Source organism: Sciurus vulgaris (genome assembly GCF_902686455.1).
Source record: "Sciurus vulgaris genome assembly, chromosome: 13".
NCBI lineage: Eukaryota > Metazoa > Chordata > Mammalia > Rodentia > Sciuridae > Sciurus > Sciurus vulgaris.
In genome coordinates this window covers 94,833,905-94,857,692 of record NC_136474.1, presented here as the reverse complement: position 1 = coordinate 94,857,692, position 23,788 = coordinate 94,833,905, and the positions used below count along the sequence as shown (strand labels likewise).

The 23,788-nt window shown below is 40.1% G+C and overlaps 1 long non-coding RNA gene across 1 annotated transcript; it reads right to left on the bottom strand.

Annotated features, from left to right (window-relative positions):
- Window positions 1-12,464: 12,464 nt before the first annotated feature.
- LOC306643243 lies at window positions 12,465-19,243 on the bottom strand. The gene is made up of 2 exons (XR_013758863.1): window positions 19,088-19,243; window positions 12,465-15,754 (listed from the first exon to the last, which is right to left on the bottom strand). It is a non-coding gene; the product is annotated as an uncharacterized lncRNA (long non-coding RNA).
- Between the last annotated feature and the right edge of the window lie 4,545 nt (window positions 19,244-23,788).

Here is a 23,788-nt window from a genome sequence, read left to right as displayed (position 1 = left end):
AGACTTCCCTCTCTTTTACTAACCTTGTCCTTAAAAATATTCAGCAAATTGTTGACAAATACATGAGGAAGGCCCTACCTTGAGGCACACACTTAGGTTGTTGGAAAAACAGATAAAACCCAACTGTACACGGTATATTTTCTTCACATTTGAGAAATTCAGGGAGAATTTGGACATTTTCAACATCTTTAGACATGCAGTGAAACTTCACAAGAGACTCATAATTAATTTTTTCTTATTATTCATATCATACTCTAAATGCTTTCAACATGTTGAGGAAAATTATTTTCAATCCAGAATTTTATATCACACCAAACTATAAATTAAATGAAGAATCAGTAAAGGATTTTCAAGACATGAAAGAACTCAGAAAAGCCCTGCCCTCTACAACTTGGTCTCAAAAAATTACATGAAAAGGTGTTCTAGCAAAATAGAGAATTAAACCAATTAAGTTTAGATCTGAAGTATCAATAAGGTCCTGGTAAAACTAACAGAAACCAAATACAAACCATAATATGCAAATCATGGTCATCATCACCATTACTATCAAAATTAGGCAAGTCTGCTATCTTCATTTGTGTGGTGTTAAAATTTAGGAGCATTTTAGTTGTATTCTCAAACTTCTGTCCTCCAATTGATGCCTTCCCTCTGCCTCTCCTCTCCTCTCTCTCCTGGCTTGTTGACTGATTCCATCTTATTCTGATCTCTAGGGAAGGGAACACATGGAGACACAACATGGTCTTAACCTCCTTTTTCTGGAACAGAATTCTGCCCTTTGCCCCCACCCCACACAAAACAGCCAGTAGTCTAAGGCCTGACTCTCCTGGACTAAAGTGACTCTGAGGGCAAAACTGGAATAAGAGGAGTCACTAGAATAAAGAGCTTGAACCTCAAGAGTGCACCTTGATTCTTGAAGGTTGGTTGAATCCCACATGAACCTCATTATTGGAGAGTGGGGTAAAGTGGTCTCAGGATGAGTCCTGGGCACAGCAAGAGAGGAGAGAAATGCTTAGACTGCAAAGGCCTGATGCCCATCACCCCAAAGAACTGGGACCCAGAGTAGACCCTGGAGAAGCAGGTGGGAGAATGAAAAGCTCAGGATTGACAGCTGAGAAGCTGTCTGGGTCAATCTGGAGCCAAAGGACAAAACACTCAGAGCTCTTCAGGAAAACAGCCGTTCTTAGAATACCTGCCACTTCAAAACCCATCAACAATTGTACCGCAAGAGGACACTGCAGTAAGAAAGTCAGAAACTCCACTGAAAAGAGACAGAAAAAAGTGAAAGGAGTGCAGCGACGATATACAGGAAACACCAGTGGACTTTACAGTGAGTGTGGCCAACAGGATCCTCCAGCTGTACACACCATACCCAAAGGATGGATCGGGGAGGGATGTGTGCCGGGAGATAGCTGAATTCCTAACCATCATAGCAAGAAGTGAACAGGAGGTATCCAACTTAGAGAAATCAAGATTGCTGTCTGTCTCGCTGCAACATACTGACGTGGTTACCAAAAGAAGAGGTGACAGGATGAAGATTCCATTGACCCCAGGAAAAGAGACATAGGAGAAGAGAAGATGGGGGATCGTTTTTCATTAAAAAGATTTCAGAATTATTTTGCATTTAGCCATGTTTATGTATTTTGGGGATAAAATTAATTTTATTCAGGATAAGCTCAACATATCTGTATTAGTCTCTAATTAACTCTAGAATCATAAAATCTTTCAAGCTAAGATTTATATGAAGTTTTCAATACCTGGAGTAGATTTTTCACTTTTCCTTTATTTTTCTAACAAAATATCAACACAGATAGTTTGGCCACTTTCCTCATTGTGTTAGACTCATGCCAAGTTCTCCCAAAGTTTCTACAATCCAAGTTTTGACACTGTGGATCACCGATTGAGCATAGAACATGGGATGAACAAATGGGATTTGAGCCACTTGGTTATGCAGTCCAGGCATGACTTCTCTCACTTATGAGACGAAATAAATACACAGACCTGTCATTCACCTTCTCACTGGATATTACAAGTTATCCTTAGGCAACTGTGACAGGGAAAAACTAGTCAATCGAAATTAAACGCTCTGCTTCTCTGGAGCGTTGTAGGATTTAGTACATCGTACACAAATAAAACTAACAACCTTGCATGTTAAAATAGGAGGGCGTGATGTTCTAAAGAGGAGCACACAGCTTGCGTGAACTTGAAGGAAGGAAGAGGGGAGGGTGCCGCTCACAGCTTGCTGCCACCCGCCCCTTCCTGATGAGAGACCGCCACTCCTTCTCCTCCACCTGTTCTGCCTCTGCAGGCACCTGGCTCCTTTCCCAGCAAGTTGCTGCAACCCACCACCTGTGGCAATGAGTCTATTCCTAACAAACGTTTTGCTATTAAATAATTCTTGAAACAGATATTTTAAAAAGAGAAGGTATGAAGGGCAACATGAAGGCTGCCTGAAAGTAATGCATGTGATGTTTGGTTTCTAACACATCATGCACGTTCCTCTGGGGGTTATGGTTTCCTCTTCAAGGTGTCAGTATTTTAAAAATGTTTCACCATTCAATGTCGAATTTTAACACTCATAAACCTAGATACTATTTTTAAAACTGTAAAATCAGATTCTAAATTTTAGTGTATATTAGGAAAAAACTATGTTTACATATATATATACACATATATATTATGTTTATATTAAGAAGTAAAACTTGGCTTAAACAATAATGACATATTTTCAACCTACTGAAAATCTTGAGTGATTTTAAGAGTGCTTTGGTTTCATCAGCAGCCAGTCTTCACCAGCACACTGACTCAGCCTTCAGCTTGTCCTTCCACCTTCAAAGTACCTATGAAACCATCTCTAGTCATCCTAGAAAATGCGCCTTTATCACGATTTATATGAGAATGCTCGTCATTGCTGTGGGGAGGTTTCTAGGCTAATACTATAATTAAAAATGAGCTGGGCTGGGGATATAGCTCAGTTGGTAGAGTGCCTGCCTCGCATGCACAAGGCCCTGGGTTCAATCCCCAGCACCGCAAAAAAAAAAAAAAAAAAAAGAACTATGTTATCTTATGGCTCAATATCAGATTTTCTTACAAAAGTAATTATTTATCAATAACCCAGACATAGAGATGATATTTTATTCTCTTAAATAATAATATGTCATTCTTAAATATCTAAAGACTATTTTGGAAAATTTAATTTTCCAATATTATTTCTTATTCCCAAAATATTTCTAAATGGTGAGTGTATGAGATTTTAAGACATATACATTACCTCTAACTTTCATATTTTATTATTATATCATACACTGTTCATTGATTAGCTGTTAATTCAGGCACACATTAATCAGTCATTCAATTAAGCAAGTGATAACACTTTGGAGAGGTGACATGATCTAATATTTAAATATATAAATTTTGTAGTAAAACTGCCTACATTTGAATCATCTCCTTGGTAAATCAGACTCACTTTGCCGAAGTTTTTCTACAGGGAAAATAGACATAAAATGCACATAACTCATGAAATTATTATTGAAATTATTATTTTTATATGTTAAGACATGTGAATTGCTTAGAAGAATCCCTGGCTTCAAATAATTACTAAATACTTTAAGCATGAATATATGTGATTCAAAAAGGGTATATCATTATCATAAGTGGTATATATTGCAGTTTGTAAATGATTAGAAATAAAAAACAGAAATGTGGAAGTATATCTAACTAAAAAGCTGTGTATAACAAAGGAAAGAATGCACAGAGAAGAGACAACCTAAAGAAGGGGAGAAATTATGGCCAGCTATTCTTCTAATAAAGGGTTAACATCCAGAATACATAAGCCTTTTCTAGGACTGAGTTTGCAAAAAAAGTCCAATTAAAAGGTGGGCAAAGAACATGAAAAGGCACTTTTCAAAAGAGGATCTAACAATGGTTAGCAGGTGTATGAATAGATTCACTAGGTCACTTATTATGAGAGAAGTGCAAGTCAAAACTCTCAAGAGATACCATCTGTCATTCAAGTAAAATAGAAGTGCCTTTGCTGATTAGGACCTACAGACAGAAAATTGAACATTCAGGAATAGAACTATATAGGCAACTTCACTAGAAGTTCAATTATTGGGAATATTTTTTCTTTTCAAGATCCTGTTTCCCAAGGGCTCATCATCTCTAGTTATTAGAGAAATACAAATCAAAACCACCTAAGATTTCATCTAACTACAATTAGAATAGCTATTATTAAGAAAACCAAGCAATAACAGGTGTTGGCATGGATGTGGGGGAAAAGGCACACTCAACTGGTGGAGTTGTAGATTTGGCAGCCACTCTGGAAAGCAGTACGGAGATTCCTCAGAAAACTTCGAATGGACCCACAATTTGATCCAGTTTTCCCACTTCTCAGTTTATACCCAAAGGTCTTAAAATTAGCATACTACAGTAATGTGACCACATCAATATTTATAGCTTCTCAATTCACAACAGTTAGATTATGGAACCAACCTAGATGCCCTTCAATTGATGAATGGGTAAGGAAACTGTGGTATACACAGTGGAATAGTATTCAGCCATAAAGAATAAAATTATGGCATTTTCTGGTAAATGGATGGAATCGGAAAATATCATGCTAAGTGAAATAAGCCAAGCCCAAAAAAACCAAAGGCCTAATGTTTTCTCTGATAAGTGGATGATCATACATAATGAGGGGGGGTGGCGGAGGGCAAGAGAAGAATGCAGGAACTTTGGATTGTGTAGAGGGAAATGGGGCTGGAGGTGGTGGGGGAAGGAAAGATACTGGATTGAGACAGACATTGTTACCCTATGTACATGTATGATTACATGAACGATGTGAATCTACATTGTTTACAACAATAGAAATGAAAAGTTGTACCCCATTTGTGTACAATGAATCAAAATGCAGTCCGTAAAAATAAAAATCAAAAAAGATCCCGTTTTCCTTATTTTGAATAAGTACTCAGCAGGGAAATTGCTCTGATAGCTCTGTATTGTCTTGAGCAACCCCCATCCTAACTCCCACAGCGGTTGTGTTTTGCTCTCGCACTTCAGAAAGAGTTCTAATTTCTCCACAGCATTTGTCTTTTTGTTTGTCTACTTGTTTGATAGCAGCTATTTTAACAGTTGTACTGTTGTTATCTTGTGCTTTCGATTTACAGTTCCCTAGTGATTAGTGGTTTTGAGAATCTTTTCATATACCTGTTGGTCATCTGTGTGGTTTCTTTGGAAAGAGGATCTTTAATACTTGGAAACAGTACCCTTGCCTACGCTGACGACAACGAAGATCGCTACTTTGCAGTAGGAATTCCTTTAGTGTGTCCGATATCAACACCTCATTAAACACATGATTGCCTCTTCACTCTGTTTCCTTTGCTACGTAAAGGTGGGGTTTGAGTTTTTGTTGTGGTTTGGTGTAGCTTTACTTATCTATTTTTGCTTGTTTTCCTTGTGATTTTTAGCATCATCGATGAATGTTAGGAAACTTTCCCACTCTGTTTTCTTCTAGGAGTTCTACACTTTCAGGTTTTTTGTTTAAACATTTAATCCATTTTGAGTTGTTTCCATGTACGGTGTAACAAGGCTCCAATTTCATTCTTTTGCATGTGGATATTCAGTTCTCCCAGCACATGTTCTCTCCCGGCACAGGTTCTTTCCCTATTGTTTATTCTTGGCACCTATGTCAAAGATCAACTGACTGTATAATCATGGGTTTATTTCTGAGCTCTCTCTTTTATTCAATTTGTCTACTCATCCCACTATTGATGGGAAGATTAGACTAACACAGGAGCTGCTACTATGAACATTCTTCACCTTGCAACTTTGTTCTAATGCATGCATTTCTATTGGATACACACACAGTGATGGAATTGCTAGCTCATATGTATGTGTATTTTCTACCTCTGGATAAGGCCAAAATGCTTTCCAAAAACATTGTATCAATATACTCAGCCAAATCAGTGCATGTATTTGTTTACACAATTCATCACAATACATGGTACCAGCAATCCTTTAAATTTTAGTTGTTATAGTGAATGTGAAGAGGCTGGGAAAATTGGAAAACCACATGTAACAAAATGAAATTAAACCCCTAGCTCTCACCCTGCATGAAACTCAACTCCAAGTGAATCGAAGACTTAGGCACTAGAACAGAGACTGTGCCTCACAGAAGAAAAAGTAGGCCCAAATCTCTACCATGTCAGACTAGGATCTGACCTCCTTAACAAGACACCTAAAGTGCAAGAAGTAAAATCAAGAATCAATAAATGGAATGGATTCAAACTAAAAAGCTTCTTCTCAGAAAAGAAAACAATCAATAATGTGAAGAGAGATCTTATACAATGAGAAAAAATTGTTACCACATGCCCCTCAGATAGAACACTGATCTCCAGGATATATAAAGAACTCAAAAACCTTAACACCAAAAATAATAAATAAACAAAATAACCCAATCAATAAATGGGTTAAGGAACTGAACAGACACATCACAGAAGAAGAAATACAATTGATCAACAAATATATGAAAAAAAGTTCAACATCTAGCAATTAGAGAAATGCAAATCAAAACTACTCTAAGATATCATCTTACTCCAGTCAGAATGGTAATTATCAAGAATACAAACAACAACAAATATTGGTGAGGATGTGGAGGGAAAGGGCACACTCATACATTGCTGGTGGGAATGCAAATTGAAGCAACTATTATGGAAAGCAGTATAAACTTGTAATGGAACCACCATTTGACCCAGTCATCCCACTCTCCATTCACACACAAAGGACTTAAAATCAGCATATTACAGTGCTGCAGCCACATCAATGTTTATAGCAGCTCATCTCACAATAGCTAAACTATGGAACCAATTAGATGCCCTTCAACTGATGAATGAATAAAGAAAATGCGGTATATATGCACAATGGAATATTACTCATCCATAGAGAAAAATGAAATTATGGCATTTGCCAGTGACTGGATGGAGTTGGAGACTATCATGCTAAGCAAAATAAATCAACCTCATTATAATTTTTATTTTCATTTCCTTAATGACTAATAGAGTTAAGCAATTTTCCGTAAGTTACTGTTTATCTGGATACTTGTTTGTTGAAGTCCCTCTGTAAATCTGTGAATCTTTTTTGTCCTATTTCTCTTTTTATCTGTTTAGTTTGAGAAGTTATAGAGTTCACAAATAAATTCTGCAAGTCTGTACCTTGTTCTCCTTTTTAGTGTCCCGAATTTGGGTTAAAAATGTTATTTCAGTCAAAAGCATTTTATTTTACTGAAATAAAATTTTGCAAATGATTTTCCTTTATTAGTAGTTTTTTGTTTGTAGAGCTTAAAAAACGTGAGCGTCTTTTTAAAAAATTTGTTCTAATTAGTCATACATAACAGTAGAATGGATTTTGACCCCTCGTGCACAAATGGAGCACAACTTCCCATTCCTCTGGCTGTACGTGGTGCAGAGTCAGGCCGAGGAAGTAGTCATACATAGAGTAGTAATTTCCATCTCATTCCACCTTCCTTCCCATTCCGACACCCTTCCCTCCCCTCACTCCCCTCTGCACAGTCCAAAGTTCCTCCCTTCTTCCCTACCCACCCCCATTGTGGATCATCATCCATTTACCAGAGAAAATACTTGGCCTTTGGTTTTTGAATCTTAAAAAGTATTCTTCCATTTCACCTTCCACAAGCCTCATTGCTTTTTTCTCAAAATAGTTCTAATGATCAATTTCCATATATGCATGAGGTTTTTAACATGAATTATCACCATCACTTTTTGAAAGACTCTCTATTCCTTTGTGTTTGCATTGTCACCTTCAAAATCAGTCAAGTGCCCATCAAGTGCATCCATCTGCTTCTGACCCCTCCTACTCACTCCGCTGACATACCTCTCTTCCTGCACTGGAAACACACTGTATCATGGAATTCATAAGTCTCCACGGTCAAGAGATCATCCTCCCGCTTCCTTCCTCTTCCTCCAAGAGCCTCAGATTTTCCTGCTTTTAAAATTTCTATTTAAATTTTAAAAATCAGTTTATGGTCATCCAAAAATATTTGAGAGTTTGAAAAGGATTTCATTGAAGTTTTAAATAAATGTATTAGCTTCAATTAACATCTTTACAAGTTAGTTCTTCCAATTTTTAAAGTCTTTTTAATATTCCCTCAATAGTATTGTGATGCTTTCTATGCAAAGGTCTTGCATATTTTTGAAGTTTTTGACATTTTTGATGATAGTAAAATCTTTTACTGCATGTGTGTGTTCATGTACATGAGCTTGTATCGCTGCTATTTACTAGCAAGGATAAAAACGTTTCTGGTGAATTTTATAGATAGTAACCCTGTGTCACTGACTCTTTAATCATCATAATTTATGGGTAGATACTTCTGGAATTTTTCCACATGCAATCATATTGTCATCAAATGTTTGTAGTTTTATTTTGCACTGTCTTGCATTTTTTCACGTTTGCCTTTGGTTAGTCCTGTCAGCACCATATTGATTCAGTAGCAATGAACTGAAGCAGCTGTCCATTGGGCATGGTTCCCCTATATTGTCATTACTGATGGACAAGAAGGTCCACTTTGCTCCTAACCTGCTTTTGCCAAGGGTAGCCATTGAAGTTTACTAAAGTCATTTTAGACATCTCTTACAATGTTTATATCATTTTCTTCCTTTTTCTGTTAATTTCACTGATCAGTCTGAAGATTAAACTATGGTTTGAAGATTAAACTAACCTTGCATTCCTGTTTGGAGTGTAGGATTTTATAGGTTTGATTTTTACTGATATGGGCATTCAAAATAGAAATTAAGCAAATAAGTTGTCTTTTTAAATAACTGAATATCTCTTGTTAATCTCTTTGATTTAACAACTTTAAATGAGTTATATAGGTGTTTCCATAGGCTGCTAATATCATCAAAATATTATTCAATTTCTACAAAGGGTTTTTGTTAATTTATTTTCATAAATTATAGTTAAAGAGAATTTACTTCTGCACATATGTGGCCACAATGTCTGCATGCATGCTCTTTAGATATGTTTTCCATTATTTCAGTAAAGCAAATTTCAGTATAGATTGATCTATAGGCAATGTATTTTCTATTAAAATATGAATTTTAGATCTACTATCCCTACTTTTATCCTGGTTTCCTTTATCTGGAAACATAAAAATCATGACTCTTTGATGCTGCTATCTCCATACTTGTAATTAATTGAGAACTATTTCTGTATTGATTTTAGGTCAATAAATAAAATTTTAACCGTATATTGTTTAAAAAGAATGCTTCCCTGCTTCAAGTGATTCATTTTGGTGATATTGTTGATTTATTATAGCTTTATTCTAGCTGGCATATTTGAACATTGACAAAATGAAAGTCAAGAAATAGGTTTTGGATTTTGTTCAGATAAATGGTAGAAGCCAAAAAGACTGAGTCATTAGAGAATTGATAATTTTTCTTTGAGAGAGTTATATTTTTAAAAAAATTAAATTTATTTTTAACTTCTACATGAAATTGTACCATATTAATGAGGTAACAGGATGTTTTGATGCACATATATTGTGTTATGTTTAGACTAGGCTAAACACATCTAGCTCCTCAAATATAACATTTATAATTTCTTCAGTGGAAATATTAGGAAATAATGTTGGCCAAATTAAATTGTTATGTTATTTGCATGTACAAATATGTAAAAACAAATCCCATCACTATGTGCAACTATAATGCACCAGTGTAAAATAAAGAAAAATAGTAAAAACAAAACAAAACAAACAAACAAACAAAAAAAACAAGCTGACAGGGGATGGGCAAAAAGACATCCAAGGTAGGAAAAAAGCCTTCAAAATCCTCTCTTCTGGCTTTTGAAACTGTACCGTACATTTTTGTCACGCATAATCACCCTGTGTGCAATAGCACACCACAGCTTACCCCCCCCCCCCAGCCTCTGGTGACCACCGTTCTACTCTCAAGTTCTATGAGATGCACTTTCCAGACTCCTCACACGTGTGAGATCGTGTGGTGCTCGTCTTTCTGTGCCTGGTTTATGTCACATAACACGATGATCTCCATTTCCACTTGTGTTGTAAATGACAGAATTTTAGCCTTGGTTACTGCCAAATTGTATTCCATTGCATATACGTACCACATTTTCTTTACACATTCACCAGCTGATTGTTTTGAAGATTTCATTTGTACCCAGATAATCCTGACCTCAGTCAGAAAGAAATGTCTGCTTTTTATAACAAGAAGTTCAGGGACAGGGCAGGCTTCAGGCACAATGCTGGGACTCTGAGTTCTCAGGTCTGCAAGTCTGAGCTTCTCCCTTCTTCCTTGGTGTGTGCACAGCATCTTCAGACTCAGGATTGCAAGAGAACAGCAACGTTACTGAGACGCAACCACAATATGGAAGGGTCAGAAGGCAGTCACAGACAAAAGAAAGTAAGCCTCCTACTTCCAGCTTTTCTTTCCAAGGTCAAGGTACAATTTTTCTAGAGAAACCACACACACCCGTCCAAACTTTCATTAGCAGTGGTTAAAGTGCCACCATCTCAATTTAAACACTGAACTGAATCTGAGTGCAGAAATGATGGATCACCTTCACAAAATCAGGTTTGAATTGCTGAAGTCAAAGTGAGCAATTAATGATGCTACAGCAGCTGCCAGTGACCAGACCATCTGCACTTTCTCTTAGTACACAGCACCGGTTCCTACCCTCCATCCTGCAGTTCATTACAACACAGTTCTACAATGAATGCTCTCATTTCTTACAAAATCCCCACCTTCTCATCTTTTTAGTTCTGTAGTTTAAAGCCCAGGATCTTCTGGTCATGTGTAGTCCACCTTACAAGTCCAGAATTACTTTTTATAGAGCATTTTGATAAGGGAAGCCAAACAAATTGTCTGCACCCAAAACACCCAATAGGCAATGGCATAGAAGAAATGGGGTAGCCAAGTGGAAATTGCCACTCGTTAAACAGAATGGGAAGCAGCACGTGGTAAGTACTGACCCACCCCCTGCATTCCTATCATAAATGGCGAGTGAGAAATCCCTGATTGCTTAACCAGACACCTGCATTCTCCTCCCCTGGCCACAGGTGGATTTAGACCGATGGGTGTGTTTCAGTTATTGCTAAGGAGAGAGGAGGGAGACCTCCATGCTAGGAGCCTATGCCCACCCCTTTCCTCATTGATAACATCAGACCTATGGTAAGAGACAGGACCTTGCGTTGGGATGCGATACCAGAAACTGCTACAGACAGGGTTTTAAAAGCACATTTCTTTTTCTTATTACTACTTTTGAGTTTTCCATCATCACACTGAATACATTAATTACAGAAAATTTAGCAAAACAGATGGGCAAAAACAAGACACATAGCATCAACCAATTTGGGGGTCACCTTTCCTTCTGCTTTTCTGTTTTTTCTTTCTATCTCCAGAGTTAAAAGAAGTTTCCAGACTGAAAGGTGTATGTTGAGTGCTTGCACTATAAATGACATTGAAAGAGCCCCAAGAGTCACCACAGAGGGAAAGCAAAGCATACACAGTTTTAGGAATCAGGATGGCAACAATGGGGATCAAATCTGTAATGGGAAAAGTCAACTCTCTGATGAGACAGTTACCAGTATAGGATGATATGCTTAGCCTGAGTTTTCAGTGGGAGGCTGAGAGTAGATATAATAATTTTCAAAAATAAAACATATCAAAAATGTGCATATCCTGTGAACATCTTTTCTAAAAACTGATGGACACCTAATTTTGCAATTTAGAAGAAAGCCAACATCAACTCAGCTATAACTTGATGGAAATAATCTTTACTAAAAAAAGAGCACACCAATGCCTTTTATGATATATAATTTACCAAGAATTGCAATCCCCATTAAGGTAGATTACTAAGCCATTCAGATCACTCAAAATACCTTTGTTTCATTTTATCATTCTTAAGTGATTTGTTATATGTCCTTGAACTGGGCAATAAATGGCTATGAATTGGGAAATTCATAAAACTTCAAAAGTTATAGAAACATGTAATCAGATAAGAGAGGATCCTTGAAAACTGGCACCCTGACAAACTCTTCTAAAAGCAAATCTTGTCCCAAGCTCTCTACCCAAGATCCCTCTGGGAGCATATTGCAATCCATTTATTGAACTTCAGGATGAGTCAAGGTAGGGAAAATAAATTGATCTGTACTTGACTCCACTTACATAATATATTCTATTTCATTGATAATGTGCAAGATCCTGTGTGTGTTTGTGTGCCCTAGCTTTCTTTATCATATGAAGTTTTCTGCAACAAAGAACAGTCAAACCTGAATTCATGCAGTCTCTTTTTCTCTGAGATTCTCTTAAGTCTTCTTTAAAAAGATTGCTTGAGAGAGCTACTGACAAATTCATATTCCACAGGGCAATCAGACAACTGAAAATTTTCTCTCCAGTTAAAGATGTACCATTATATAAATTAACAGACACCACATGCATAGAAAAACTGCTGCTGAATTTTATTGGGAATGGTAATTTTAGGAGGAATCAGTAAATTTCAGGCTTTCAGGTAGTTCTAGAATACGAAACATAAATATAACTATTATTAAATAATTTTATCAAGAAGACAAAAGCTGAATGAGTTTTGAGTGCCTCACATAATGTCTATTTTCAAGATATCTCAGTAGCTTACTAAAGTATATCAGAATTCAAGGTACACCAAAGGCACATTTTTATTATCTAAATAAAATGCATACATTGTATTTTAATAATGATTTTAAAAGCTATATCTCATCTTCCATTTCTCTTCTCCAAGTTCTGCTTGCTGTGACAGACTTTAATTTTGTATTCAGTATTCCAAAAGAGCAGATTTTCTCTCCAAGCACCTCTCTCCATATGTATGTACTTATGAGTCCTGAGTTGTGTGCCTAAAATTAAAGAATATGAGTCAAAGGTATATACTAAGAATATTTTATAAAAAATTCGTATTGCTAAGGGTAACAAGAACAATGTGTTCCATCTTGAAAATACAAGTTTCCTAAAGAAAGGAAAATAATTTCAGAAAGATGAATAGAAACATACTTAAAAGTAAATTCTAGACAAGAATAAGATAATGTATTTTGACCAAGCCTATTCATTATCTGTCTATCTATCTATTTGTCTTTCACCTATAATTTATTCATCTATCATCTCTTTCCTGTGGAGGAGCATTATCAGGGAGCAATACTTTCATTTTTGCAGAGGGGGCGTGTCCTGTGTACTACTACCTGGTTAGTTGGCCCTGGCTGTGCCCATGCTCTGTGGCTGTGTAGGAAGATTCACTCCAGCACTGCAGATTGACTCTTCATGGATCCGCCTGACCCTCTCCCTTACTCCCTTGCAAATCTACTCTGTTTATCAATACAGAATCTTCTTGTAAACAGAAACAAAGCTCACGAAGACTTTGTGTAAGATCTTTGTTTTTTCCCTGGAGGACAGTGTCATTTGAAAAACAATTAGGCAGAAATAAAATAATATCTACTCACTAAGACAATTGTCATGACCACATATTTACTCAGATAATATATTATTTACTCAAATATTACATTTATCAATGTCTCTGCACTTTCTTGGGAATCATTCCAATGAGCTCTAGGCTTCTAAAGCTGAAACATCACAATATTCCCATTTTAAGGATTGAAACAAATTCTCAGATTGGATGTCAGGATTCAAGTCGAGTTACCATGATAGCCATCTAAATTTCACAAGGAATGCCTCACTTATATTTGAAAATTAAATTGTCTCATGGGACAAAGGAGACACTGGTGTGAACACAGTCGGACGTTTACTCAGTGTGAGACAGGAGGGCTGGTGCTTCACCCTCACACTCTGCTATTTGCTCAGATAGATGGGAATGATCATTAAGAAGAGATGACATAATCGCTTGTGACTTAAACTCAGTTCCTCATGTCCTTTCACTAATTATAGACCAGTGACAAAGTTCAAGGTTCAACATGTCCCTACTGGAAGTCCTAATGATATGAAGGACAGTCATCATCATTAGTAAGACCCTGGAATCAATCCTCAGATGCCAGCCTTGGATAGCAGGGTGCTGGGGACAAAATATAAATATCGACAAGATGTTTTATAGGAGGGAATATTTTTGTGACTCCAAATTGATGACTGATACTTACTGAAGTAATAACGAGCTAATAATAAAACACTAATCAACCCCTGAAAGATCTTCTTGAAACTTCAGAAAGAAAATAATGGCTTACAACGAATCAGAGAGAGACCTTGAAATTAAGGTTTGTAGCTGTTTTCTCAGGAACATAACCATTCATACTAATTTTCTTTATTTTTTTTTTCTGATGCCTTCTAGGAAAGTACTTCAACTTTGCTCATTCCAAACCACTCTTTAGTTTTTAATGTGTATTTCAACAGTAATCAATCATCATTATACCTAATATTTCTAATGTATTTTCTGTCTCTAACAGTTAAGTGTTGCCATAAAATAACTAATCCAAAATATAGTGACTTAAAATAATAATTAATTTCTTGTTTATGATTTTTGGGGTTAAGCAATTTGACCTCAGTTCAGCTGGGTCATGTTCTGGCTGCTGACACCTGAATTCACTTCTCCCCAGCAATACTTGGTGACTCTTCTAGTGCTAGACAGTTTGATATTATCTCACTGAAAGGCTCTGCAGAGAGTCAGCTGGTTGAGGGGGGTTCCGCCGACATAGTCCTCTCACGGGCTGTGCCAGGTTCCTCAAACAGCAATGGAAATCTCGACACCCCCTTTGTAAGCACTGGCTGAGCCCCTGCATGCACTGTGTTTCTTAATCTCTCCTGGGTCAAAATTAGCCACAGGGATAAGCACAGATTTAGGTAACGAGTTGCAAGTCCAACATATCAGGAGGGGCACGAAGGTCATATTTTAAAGGAACATTTAGAGAGGGAGGAAGGAATCGTTGCAACCATGTTTGAAAACGTTTTTCTGCACATTTGTAACTTCTTCAGGGTTTTGATAAGTTCTCATTTGGGTGAGTCATTTTTTTCCTGAGCTTGTTCGAGTATTATGTGTATTATGTGTGGCTTTCCTTTCAGAGTATTTGTACAACTGTTAAATGATTTGTCGGTCCCTTGGGATTCGCAGCTGCCTTGGATGTGACGCTTATGTGAAGAACTCAACATCCATGAAAACCAAGCATTACCTGGGTTTTCTCCATTTCAGTTTCGGGGTTGAGTTTGGTGTGTGCCTCAAGGATACAACCTCTGTCGTCTTCTTGATTTAGTCACTCCCTCCACCCCAACTCACCGTATCCCTGTCCCAAGATCCAGGGCTTCCAACTTCCTTTGGAATTTCTCAACCCATGAAGGTCTGGATGTGGAATAATGGAAGGCTAATAAGTTCTCCCCACTATTGCAACTGTTCTATGTCATGACCACACCATGCTGTCCCTTGATATCACACTCAGCTACCACTCACCTTATGCTTCCAGCCCAAGGGTGGCAAAGGGACATGGGTAGCAAAATATATTTTTCAAGAATGGGTTAAAAAATACCTCAAAATACTTTTCTGTGACCGTGTCCTTCTAATATTAAAAGGCAGATCCTATTTCATCCCCTTGAGTCTGAGTGGGACTCAAGGCTGTTTCAATCAGCTGAACATGACAAGAGTGATCTTGTGCCAGTTTCAGGAGTGCATGTCCACTGACCTTGCAGCTTCTGTTGCCTGTTACTGTCAAGTTAAAACCACTGTAAGAAGTGTGACCAATCCAACACTCCCATGCAGTGAGAAGCCAAGCCATCTGAAAGACACCAGAGGAGGAGACATCATTATGGGGAGTGGGAGAGCAGGAGATGGAGCAGGTGGCAGACAGAAAGGGGCACCAAGTCACAGACACTTGGGTGAGGCAGCTTTTCTGGAAGTTGGCCCTCCACCTGGTCCATCCAGCTGGTAGCACATGGGGCAGAAAGAAACCACCCTTCCACACTGGTGACTACTGTAAGACAAGATCTTGGAGAAGTTCATTACACAGAAGTATGTATGTTCCTGGAACATAATGGTACCCAGTAGTGCAAAGTAAAAAGTAGTGAAAGCTAAAGCAAGAGGCATTGGTGGAGACCCAGAGAAGAAGACACTTGCTACATCCACCTTAAGGGACCTTAAGGTGGCAGTTAGTTGGAGCAGAAAAGAGAGTGCAAATGTGAGCAGGAGGTAAGCTGACATGTGCTGTAGAACAGATGAAAGTTCAGCAAAATTGTCACCTACAGCAATGTGGAAAAAAAGAAATATACATAATGATATGTTGAATGTGGCTAAAAAGCTTTAGGAGCAGGAATGCTCAAATATTTCTTTTAGTCATATATGATAAAGTGCAACTAGACAGAACAAGTAAAGATTAAATTGATCAGCTTTCAAGCAGAATTTAGGGGGGAGTAAAGCATCTGGATCTAAAACATGCCATTTTCAGTGTTTTCAGAAGGCAAAATATTCTCAAGATTAAGAAACAGATGCAAACTAAAAGCTATATATGGGGAATGACCCATGGAACTGGGCTTCACAATTAAGTCCAGCTCACATTTGCAACTATAAGAATGTGGATTAAAAATTCAGAAAAAAAAATCAAGCATCTTAAGGCAAACCTCACAATCTCTTAACAGGAGTATAGGGTAGCCAACATTCTTGTTGACAGTTTTCCACTGCTCCTAGTTTTTGACCCAATACAGGTAGGGAACTACTTTTAAAATTTTTGTGGATATGATTTGCCTCTAAAGACAGACACTCAATTAGATCTATAGGAAACCCACAAAATTTTGGGGAAACTGTATTGACAGAAACACGAAAGCAATATGAGCAGGAGATGATGGCATTATTGCAAAGCTTTCCTTCTGAGATCTTGTGCTCATAGCACTTAGCCTTCTCCATGCAAGCAAATGCTCACTAATCGCCTAAGCCCTCCCCAGTACACACTCTCCTCTGCTGCCCAAAGAGGCTCTATATCTAGAGTTAATACCAATAGCTATACCTACAGCTACTGAGGTACCTATACTACTTTCAATGTCCAGGTCTACACTTATATTTCCACTTATTTCTATATCATCAAGTCAGATTTTTAAGTGTTAATTCAGTAATGCTGAGAGATACCTAAGCCTAGAGAACTTGGTATATATCACAGCCAAGATCAATCATGAATACTAATACATCCCTTATTTTTACTTTCTACCAAGGAGTTTCTGGTACCTTGATTGTTTTTCACTTGTAGTCATCATTTTCCTTAGTTGTTCTTTGGATTGCTCTTTTCGTACTAACTCTCATGGACACTTGCTACATCCAACAATGACTCTGAGGTTTATACACTCTGGCTAGAAGTAAGTATGTAGTAAAATGCAAATAATTATGACTTTCATTGAAGTCAAATAAAATCTTCAAGCTGAACAGCAATTTTTTTTCCCCAGACTTAGAAGGTCTGGGGTTCTATCAGCTATGTTGCAAATAATGTGACATTGTAGAATTTGCTGCACTTGTTTTGGCCTTAATTCCTTCATTCTTAAAATTACAAGATTGAAAATTGCTGACTGAAATGCATATGGAGGCCAGGCATTAAGCCCGAACACACTTTAACTACGTTTTACGTCCTAAGCGGTGAAAATTAGTATCATAGAGTGTTAATATAGATCTAAGACTACCTTAGTACAGATGGAAGGGCAAAGTGGCAGTACTGTGGCTGCTTCGTCCCTGGCAGCAGGGAACAGGTGAGCATGGAGGGACTGAAGTGCACTAGTTGCTTGTTCTGATTAATACACTGCTGGCATTTAGCAACTTTGGTCAACTGTAGGCCAATCAGGGCTTCTCAGGGAAGCACAGATTATCCAGAACTGAACTCAATAAAAGACATTACTCAAAAGCATCATCTTGTATTCTTTGGCTCAAAAGAACTGTGTTGTACTTTCCAATTATAAATTAAAATCATTTTAACATATTCATTTCTCATCTTAATTCAGATATTAACTCAGTTCCCATATCCTCACCTCTGTTCTTAAGCTTTTGCATGTCTCCCATTTCATTATCTCCAAGAAGAAAACAAAAAAGCATTTTTAAATAAAATATTTGAATTTGTATCCCATGCATGTATAAAATCATTCTCCCTTTACTTCCTTGTCAGTTCCATTAACAAAGACCTGGCCTGCTCAGGGGACTGTGTTGAGACAGCTCTCAGAGCCCCTTGGAATGTGTGGTTTTCTGTCCTTTCCAGCAACCCACTATTTTATTTCATTCCATTAGAAGACATCATTTTAGATGAAATGCAATTGTGACAGCAGTCATGAGTTGTAGATAGCCTAGTAATAACTATAATAAATCCTTCTAGGTCCCAGAGAACTGTATTGATAAAAGAGTTGTGAATGTCAATTAGAAAATTGTTTTGAAGACTATTATTGTAATGGATAATTTACTTAAAACATAATGATATTTTCCCTTGGTTTTTGAAATTATCATAATCCTAGCTGCTTGGCAAAACTTCTGTTACATTACCACTTATTGAAATTGCATTATTTCGTAGCTTGGTCTACCCTAAAATTAGGAAATTAGGGTTAAACAGAGTTATTTCATATTTCTTTTATTCTTTCTCTCCTCTTCTTTTTTTTTTTTTTTTTGGAGGGGTTGTTTTGCAAATGTCATTGAAAATATTTCAAGACATTTTCTTCTGTTGTATCAACTATAAGAGAATGAACACTCAAAGAAAGAATAATACTTTGTTATTACCTTTTAAAAAGCATTTTTTGTCATTCATCACTACTTTCATACGCCAAAACTTATTTCTGTTCTCCAATGATTTCTTGAGTCAGAGGTGAGTCATGTCCCAGTGTAACATCCAGGGTACTTGTCAACAAGCAAATCTTGGCTTTTATTATTCTCCTTATCCGCATAACAACAAATCAAAGCACATTATATGCACTAAATAGTGATGGTTAGTAAATTTATGGGATGCTATTAATTCATAAAATTAAGAGGAAAAAAATCATCCAACCCATGTTATATTCACATATTTGAGTTAGCAATTTTAAGTAATATTTAGTCTGTATTCATTAATAGATATTTTGGCATAGAATGTGTAGATTTACTTTGCAGTTTAACTTACATTTTCTAAGTATGGTTAAATCTCTTTGTCATCTACGATGGAAACATATTTTCTCCGAAAAGTGGGCGTGAATGAATGTTGTCATTTGATACTTGTACTTTCACAGAGATTTTCAACTTTCAACCTTGGGATATGTCTTCATACATCTTCCTTTGGTTTATTATGGTATAAATAATGCAAGTTGTTAATTAATCTGGTGATTGCAAAAATATTTTGAAGTTATTTTTATGACTGTCAAATATCAATAAAAATAAAAATATTTCTAAAATCAGCATAGATTAGTAGATAGTAGAATTACTTTCTCTACCTTGTATTTTCCCCAAATAGAGACAAAAATACATTGTCCCTGGATCACGAAGGTCATATGTGAAACAACATGGATAATAATTTTATCGGAAGCTGCTGATTAAATATTGGCTGAGTGAGGCAGTGCTATGAAAGTTCTTTCCCACCAGGGGCTGATATTCTTGTGCTATTCAAAATGTTTGTACTGCTAAGAAAACCAAATTTTATATTTCCCTAGTCATGATCATAAAATATTCTGTTTGGTTTAAATAGAAAATTTCAAAGATTTTGACATGTCTTGTATTTTGTGAAGTCTTCTCATCTGTCAGGATCCACCTACAGATGGTTGAAGAGAAATTGTTTATCAATATTCCTGAAAACCAGTTTCATCTTTAAGTATTGCACATAATTTTCAAGAACACTGCACTATTTGGCAGAAAATTATTTAGAAATAAATTTTTGAAAACCTAATATTATGGCTTGTATGTTGATGAGTGAATAAAACAGGAAAAAACAAACCTCTACAATTCATAGCTGTGAAAAGAAATGAAAATGCTACTTAGAAATAAAAAATATTAGCATAATGTGAATGTGTCCAAAGCATTATTTCATTTCAGTTTTTTGTACCATCTTCTCTTTTAGCAACAGAAAGTCAGCCTTAAAGAGGTGGCTAGTGCTGCAGGAAGGAGTCCCAGTGGACCCAGAGATTCTTTGCTTCCTACAAAGAGCTGCCTGCACATAGTTAAGGAATCATGCATTTGAACTGAAAGGGTGTTTCCACCAATCCACTCAGCATGTTGGAAGTCTATCTTACCTGCCATTGTTTTGAAGTTGCAAGATAAGAGGAAACCAATGACCCTTAATTGGGGCCAAGAAGCTTTAATTCTGCATTATCTTCCATGGTACTTCATGGAACGCACCCTCTTCTTGGGCACCATGTTTAACCTTGAAAAGATATGACCTTATTAGCTGTCCCTTTCAAAATAACCACCTGTTGTAATTTGACCATAAGTGTGTGTAACTTTTCCTTGGAGAGGGGGAACTTTCCCCACATGTTGTTTTCTCTCAGAAAGAAAAGTCCTGTGTGGCCTATTAGGGAGGTAGCATTTCTCAGCAAGGCGGGATCCTGGGACTCAAGAATGAGAAGGCAGTCTGCCAACTAAGCAGCGGGTAGAGAAGGGTTAAAATTATTTGTGCATGTGTGATAAAGAAAAGGGAGAGGAATTAACAAGGAAAAAGTTGCACCTGAATCCTGGGAGGACTAAGGGAGCAGGGCAAAATCCTCTGCATCTGCTATGGCTCAGTTCTGGTGATGGAGTCCCTCAGTGCACCTCCTTGCTAAATGGGATCCAGGAGGTGCACACTCAGGTCCTCAGCACTGAAATTGCCAGTGTAACTCCTCAGTCTCAGGAACCATGCAGGACGGAGAGAGAGTACTGGGCCCTAAGGACCAGAGAGGCTACTATATGAGGATTCCACTTCAAAGAGGGGCATGGTCAAGTTTTAGAGTCCTTTCCTGGCTCTCTGGGATTTCTTTCCTGAGTTACCTGATTCCCCTTCTGCTACAAGGACGTCCTCTCCAGAAAATTTGTTCAGGCCACCTCCAGCGTTGAATTACAAAATCTATGTCTTGAGAAACTGTTTCCGGCAAAGAGGAAGGAAGAGGTGGGAATTTAGCATAAAACTAAGTTTTAATTCCTCAGTTGTGATTGAGAAATGCAATACATTTCCTTAAAATCATTTAAAATGTTGCCACTGTTCCTTTGAAGAGTCTTCTTATCATTTTCGAAGGCAGGCATATTTTGAATAGGAAAACTAATGACCTTCCAATCCTAAGAAAGATTCAATATTCGGGTATCATCTCGCGGCACTGGCCATTTTACAAGAGGCCCACCCGGCTCCTCCGTAGGTGACCCGGATCCAAGGCAACATTTCCTAGGCATTCTTTGTCAGTTATTCATCCCTCAGGAGCGGTTGGCGGACAGACCGGCGGGTTTTGCTTCCACAGGGTCTGGCCTTCCCTCAACTCCACTCCCACCTCCGGCTCCCCGCTCCCCTCCCGCGCGCTGGCTCCAGAATCGCACCAGTCGCAGGGCTCCCGCGGGGCCGCGGCTGGCCTGCGCTCCACCCTTTACCAGTGCATAGGTGGGCAGAAACCCACCGGCCTTCCATGCAACCTCTGGCCCCTTTCCCTTTTCTTGAGCTGGTAGCTCCTCTCTCAGGCCTCAGGTGCAGGTGCAGGTGGAACTCTGTGGGCGCGCGCAGTTCCCCCGCCCATCACCATGCCCACCAGCATCATCATCATCATCATCACCATCATCATCATCATCTCTCCCTTCCTCCGCCCCTCTCCTCACTCCCGCTCTTTAGAGCTCTCTCTCTTTCTCTCTCTCTCTCTTTCTCTCCTCCCCTCCCTCTCCCTCTCTTCGCTCCCTCCCTTCCACAACGGCCTGCCTTTCATTAAATGGTTGGACACCCGCTCCACTTGGTCACTTTACCCCACCATTAAGGAGTTGCAGCTTCCTGGAGATCGAGGAACCAACAGCTTGGTAGCTGGAGTCTTGAAGGTTGCGTTCGGTTCTGGGGATCCCCTCTGGACTTGGGGGTCATCTCATTGCCCCTCATCCCAGCGTCTTGGTAGGAGACCTCCACCTTCTCTGGGCGCTGTGATGGGGAAAATGTGGCAGGAGCGCGCCGAGCACCCACACCCCGCCCGCACCCACGCACGCACGTGGGCGTCCCAGGCCGCAGCAGCAGGTGCAGGGACGTGGCGGCCGGGAGCCGGCAGCAGCAGCACCGCAGCCTGGAGCGCTCTCCAGCCTCTCTTAAGACCCTTCCTTCCTCTTGGCCTTTTAAGGAGACCCCAGTCTTCGCAGCACAGCAGGGGTTGGCTGCCGGCCTCCCTGATTTTTCCCCACCCCCAGCGCCTCATCGCCATCCTCCCTGACTGGAGTGCAGTCGGGGCTGTGAAGCCGGAGGCGCAGGGTCCGGGGCCGAGCGCCCTGGAGGTCCGGGGCCGCAAGGGCAGTAGCAGGGCTTGGACCGCCTCTGTGCTCGAGGTCCGGCTGGCGCAACTGTGCTCCGGGCGAGCGGAGTCCGCAGAGGCCCGGGAGGGCGGGACGCCTGGGAGGGGAGGAGGTGCTGCGGCAGCGTCCTGGGAGGGACTCCCGCACCCGCGCGCCAGCCCCGCGCTGCTGCCCGTGTTTACCGTTCCTTGGTGTTCATGTGTTCTCCCTCCACACGCCGGGGCTCTTCCGGTGCTGTTTCCTCAGCAACTCCTCTCAGAGTTTAACGGCCCACGAGCGCTGCTGCTTGTGTGTGTTGGGGCTGGGTGGGGTGATCCGTTTACCTGGGGATGGGTTTTGAATCTTTAGAGGAGGGGAAAGGTAAACAGCAAGAACCTGCGCCTTCGTGGGAGCAGTTTGACAGGGGCAGCCACGGTCTCTGGCCCGGGGATTAAAGGCGAAACTTTTGCAGCTTGCCATATTCCTCCAGAGCCCAGCTCTCCTCCCCCGACTGAAGGGAGTAGACGCTGAAGCCTCACCCTAGAGGTGGCAAGGCTGGAGAGCTCCCACGCCCCCTGGACAGACGGAATCCGGGGGGTGGGAGACCAGCGCACCGCGATTGATGGCCCTTAAAGAGTGCAAAACCGAACCCCAAAGGTGACTCTCACATGACGGCCCCTCCCCCTTCCACGCCTTTTATCCATCACCGAGATCGAGCTAGGGATTTGCCCGCGCCTTTCTCGCCCCTTCTAGCCAGACTAGAAGAGCGACTGATCCCAGTCTGGTCTTCACCCCCTCCCCCTCCCTCCCCCCAGGATCCAAAGGGCTGTGATGTCCTTGCTGTCGCCGCCGCCGCCTCATTCCGCCGCGCACCAGCCCTGGGGGCGCCGGCCGGGCGGAGCTGCCCAGTTCCACCCCAGTCTCGGGCTTCCTGGAGGGTCCTGTAGCCCAGGGCTGTGACTAAGGCGCCCACTTGGTAACTCTGCCATCTTCCTGCTCCTTTCTCCTCCCTCCCTTCCCCGCCCCCTTTAGCCACCCCCGTTCCCCTCCACCACCCTCAAGCCCTCCTCCCAGACGCCCACCCACCCGCTCCTCTTTCCGCAAGATCGCAGAGGTGGCGCGGAGCCCGGCGAGCCGATGACGGACCCCTTCCTCCAGTCTTCAATGCCTCAGCGGAAGATCCCCAAGGGCTGGAGAGAGGAGGACTGCTGCTGGACATCCTCCCTGGGAGGCTGCTCCGACCTGCTGCTCGTGGTGTATGAGACTGGGGACTGAGCGAGCCCCCGTCGCCGCCGCCGCCGCCCGCTCCGTCGCTGCCGTCGGTCGGGACCGGCCCCCGCCTCGCTCCGCCCGCCGCCCGGCCCCGGCCCGGCCCCGGCTCTGGGCGCCCCGGGGCTCGCCCCGCGCCCGC